Source organism: Chrysemys picta, unplaced genomic scaffold, assembly GCF_011386835.1.
Source record: "Chrysemys picta bellii isolate R12L10 unplaced genomic scaffold, ASM1138683v2 scaf1763, whole genome shotgun sequence".
Classification (NCBI taxonomy): Eukaryota; Metazoa; Chordata; order Testudines; family Emydidae; genus Chrysemys; species Chrysemys picta.
In genome coordinates, this window is record NW_027054468.1 from 2,838 (window position 1) to 7,489 (window position 4,652).

The window sequence follows — 4,652 nt, forward strand, 5'->3', positions numbered from 1 at the left end:
AGAAGGTGGCCCAAAAACAAGACCCGGCGCTACAAACCCTGGCTGCAGGAACGGGCAGCCACTGCAGCACTTTCTGTGCTGAACCTCCTGATCCAGGTAGGCCCATGCCCAGTATTGAGTGCCAGGAATAAAGCGGGGGAAAGTAGCCACAGTGACAGCCAAACCCCAGTGCTGAGAGGGCAAGAAGAGACTCCACCCAGGCTCTGTGCCCTGCTCTGCACATGCCCATAAGCCACTGCCCTCTGCTCCACCTTACACGCCAGCCTCCGTGCCATCCCACGCTGGGCTAAAGCCCTGCTGCCACAGGGCAGCACTGGAATCATCACCGGGCAGCCTGGGTGCCAGTAAAGGGGGAACTGACCCACCAGGCAGCTCCCTCTACCAGCTCAGCTCCCCAGTGGCTCTTCATAAGAATATAAGAATGGCCATGCTGGGTCAGACCAATGGTCCATCTAGCCCGGTACCCTGTCTTCTGACAGTGGCCAATGCCAGGTGCTTCAGAGGAATGAACAGAACAGAGCAATTATCAAGGGATCCATCATCCCCTGTCATCCAGTTCCAACTTCTGGCCATCAGAGCTTTAGGGACACCCAGAGCATGGGATTGCATCCCTGACCATCTTGGCTAATAGCCATTAATGGACCTATCCTCCTTGAATTTATCTAGTTCTTTTTAAACCCAATTATACTTTTGGCCTTCACAACATCCCCTGGCAATGAGTTCCACAGGTTGATTGTGCATTGTGTGAAGAAATACTTCCCTTTGTTTGTTTTAAATCCACTGCCTATTAATTTCATTGGCTGACCCCTGGTTCATGTGTTCTGTCAAGGGGTAAATAACACTTCCCTAGTCATTTTATGATATTATCGGTCTTATTATCTATCCCTTTCCTAATGATTCCCAACATTCTGTTAGCTCTTTTGACTGCCGCTGCACATTGAGTGGATGTTTACGGAGAGCTATCCACAATGACTCCAAGATCTCGTTCTTGAGTGGTAACAGCTAATTTAGACCCCGTCATTTTGTATGTGGGATTATGTTTTCCAATGTGCATTACTTTGCACTCATCGACACTGAATTTCATCTGCCATTTTGTTGCCCAGTCATCCAGTTTAGTGAGATCTCTTTGTAACTCTTTCCAGTTTACCTGGGACTTAACAATGGTGAGTAATTTTGTATCATCCAGCTATTTTGCCACCTCATTATTTTACCCCTGAACAGCAAAGGCCCCAGTACAGATCTTTGGGGACCCCACTATTTACCTCCTTGTGAAAACCGAAAATGTATTCTTACCCTGTCTTTTAACCAGCTACAGTCCATGAGAGGACCTTCCCTCTAATCCCATGGCTGCTTACTTTGCTTAAGAGCAACCTTAGTTTCCTGCTGTTCATTTTAGGCACCAAGCGAAAGGCCTATTTGTCACCCAGGGGACAGCTCGCCCCAATCAGCGAGGAGGAGGAAACGCCAAGGAAGACCAGCGTGAGTGAGGAGAGAGCGGGAAATCCACAGCACACTGGGGAAGTGCCCATGGCACAGATGGTACAAGGTTCCCTCCATCACCAACTCAGCCTGGACTCCCACCCCCTACTGCCTTTCCCACGACACACTGACCCTCTAAGGCTCTGACCCCCTTTCCTCATCTCTTGCTCCCAGATTCACTGCCATTCTCTGGCCCTAGAGAACATGCTCTGACTCCCCCCTTGCCAGGGCAGGTGTTGCAGACGGAAGGAGAGAGGCGACTCCATTCCCAGCACCTGGCTCTGCTTTCTTTCTTCTTTGCTGGCTGGTCAGCAATGGGCTGCATTAGGGAACCAGGGAGAGAAATAATCCTGAGCTTCACCTCTCCCCAGAGTGTCCAGCGCACTCACCTCTCCCTGGGCCCGGGGCAGGGTTAGCTGTTAGCCCAGCTATACCTGTGGAGAGCAAGGCTCCGGGAGGGGAAGTGGCTGGCCCAAGGCCAGAAAGCAGGAGTGTACATCCCTGGTACACTCTGGAAGTGACCATTGTAGGAGGTGAGCAGGCAGAGACAATGGGCCAGATCCTTGGCCCCTGATAAGGCCGCATGAAGGGACATTAAGCTCTCCCTTCCAAGCTCCCGCGTGGTTTCCTCAGCCCAGCACGGGGGCAGGGAGGAGCCCTTGGATGCTGTCTCCCCATCCCTGACCTGTCTGCGTGGGTCTCTAGACTCTCAGCCCTTCAGGACAGACATTGTCTCTGTCTGCGTTGTGCTGCACCCAGTGCAACAGGGCCTGATCCTGACTGGAGCCTCTGGGCGCTGCCATAACATCAGTAGTGATAAGTAATCAGGGCAGGCCCCGCTCTTCCAAACCGCGCCCCGCCAACCCTGCCATCCTCTCAGCACACACCACCCCAGCTGGCGCCCGGTACAACTATCCTGTTGAACCAACCCTAAGTGATACTAGGCTAGTGCAAACCAAGGGGTCAAATGCCCCCCCCAGAGAAGGGAGAGTCCGGCACCAGCTGGTAGTGGTAACCCAGCTGCTGATGGAGACTCTACACATTGGGGCTTGTCTGCCTGACATGTCATCGCCATGCCCTGTGTCTTTTCTCTTGCACAGGGCCTTGCTTGCGTGAGGGACATGGATGAGGCTGCCCTGAGGAAGGACATTGGCACCCTCTTCCCAGCACTCCACTCCATGGTAAGAGATGCTGGGATCACTCAGGCAAAATCCCGGGGCCTGTTGGCTTAAACTGGGTAGGCTGTGGGAAGAGCTGTCCCTGCCTCATCCTGTTCCCATTGGGGGATGGATCCTAGAGAACTCTCCTTTGGTTTCTTTTCCTCCCACTCACCCCACCCCCTTTGACCGGGAACATCAGCATCCCGCACCTTGTTCAAACGCTCCACATCTTCGGTTCCTGACCCGTCAAACTCTGCTTCTACATGAGCCATGGCCCCCGAAGCCTCGGCGTCACTCATAGACTGATCCAGCTTGCTGGCCTGTTCTTTAGATGGGAATTAGAATCTGCCTCTCCACCCTCACCCCTTCACTCTGCCATCCGAGGGCTGGGCCTGAGAGACACTTGGTCTAGTTTGCCTTTGCTGGTGTTGCTTTCTTCCCCTAGGTGTGTCATCTCCCCAGAGAGGCCCTGGAGGAGCGGAGAGAGGCCCTGGACTCTCTGATCCATCTGGGTAAGAAACCCATTCACCTTTCCCAGAGAAGCAGATTTCCCAGAGCCTGCGGAATTTCAGAGCCCAGGCATAGAACTATATTCCCTTCCCCTTTATGTTTCACTCACCCCAGTCTGATTCACTCCTCTTCCTGCAGCTCGCTTGTTCCTGGTGGAACTGCTCGTGTTCCTGTTCAGGAGGCTGAACAAGGACGAGGAAGAGGAGACCTGTGCCAGTCTCTTCATTCTGGACCGGATAGTCCAATCCAACAGTAAGTGACCCCACAGCGAGGCCTTGTCTTTTGATGTCTTATGGCCTCTTGTGCAATTAGCAGCGCTTAGCACTGGGCCTCATTGGGGTCATTTATACCTGTCTGCAGTAGATAATCCAAGTCCTGCAGCCAGGGCCGTAGCAACAAAGAACGTGGCCCCCTCCGAACGGTGGCCCCCTCCGAACATATGTCCGGGTGGAGTCCCTTACAATGCAGAAAGTGGAATGTGGTATTTATTTTGCCACTTTTAGGGGCCCCCTTCCTTGCGGGGCCCCCTCCGGTCGGAGGGTACGGAGAGCGCTCGCTACGCCTCTGCCTGCAGCCCCTCAGCCGATGCTGCGGCAATGAGAGGACAGTCACTGCTGGAACTGCAAGCGTGGGCAGATGCAGCTGGTTACCCATGGGGGTAACCTGCCAGGAGGGTCATGTAGGGACATTGAGGTTGCTCTAAGGTTCCTGAGATCTCAGGTCCCTGCACACCCCAGTTTAACATCAACCCTGCCGAGCCGTGTGTCTGTGTCTCTTACAGTTTCCGAAATGACGCACAATACCGAGAAGCTGTTCATAGCCCTGGGGCCACTCCTGCAGAGCACAAGCATACGGGTGAGTCTGGAACCATGGCCAACGCGGCCAAAGCTAGTGAATGTCTGCCTGCCAGTGCAGAGGCTGCCGGGACCCTGTGCATCGAAACACATGACCCATCAGTGCTCCATAGTGTAGGGCAGAAGGTGCGGGAGAGAATCCCTGCAGGGCTCCGGCTGCATTGTCATCTCTGGGCTGCCTAGCAGTATTTCACCAAACCCCCCGCTGAGAAAGGATCCCAGCCTGGACTGGGAGGGGACTGGGAGGGGACAAGGTCCCTCCAAACTGTGTGCAAATCATTTCTGTTTCTCTCTGGCAGGTCAGAGAAGCCCTTGCTTATTTTATAAGGACAATGGGGGCGCATGGGCTCTTGGAGAAATCTGCCTCAAGACCCTTAATTGACTTCTTGGTGCGTCAGTGCACTCTGACCCTCGACAGCATGGTAAGAATCTGCAGAGACCTTGGTGACAGGAGTCCGTGAACAGGGCAGAACATGGGGTCAAGGGATAGGGAAGGGGGGCAGCTGCAGATGGGGATGGGCAGGCGATGGGCAGCAAATAGGACTTGGGAAGCAGATGGAACTGGGGACGGCACCCTCCGTCTACTGATGGAAGATGATGACAAATAGAAGACAGTGTTTTTTCCTCCCAGCCCATTCTCTCTGATCCC

At 53.9% G+C, this 4,652-nt stretch overlaps 2 long non-coding RNA genes across 2 annotated transcripts; both read left to right on the plus strand.

Moving 5' to 3' along the window:
• The first annotated feature begins 586 nt into the window (after positions 1–586).
• On the plus strand, positions 587–3,151 carry LOC135980075 (uncharacterized). Its single transcript, XR_010597292.1, has 3 exons — positions 587–1,479; positions 2,580–2,660; positions 3,085–3,151. It is a non-coding gene; the product is annotated as an uncharacterized LOC135980075 (long non-coding RNA).
• Positions 3,152–3,286: 135 nt separating this feature from the next.
• Positions 3,287–4,416, plus strand: LOC135980074 (uncharacterized). Its single transcript, XR_010597291.1, has 3 exons — positions 3,287–3,401; positions 3,931–4,004; positions 4,303–4,416. It is a non-coding gene; the product is annotated as an uncharacterized LOC135980074 (long non-coding RNA).
• Positions 4,417–4,652: the final 236 nt, after the last annotated feature.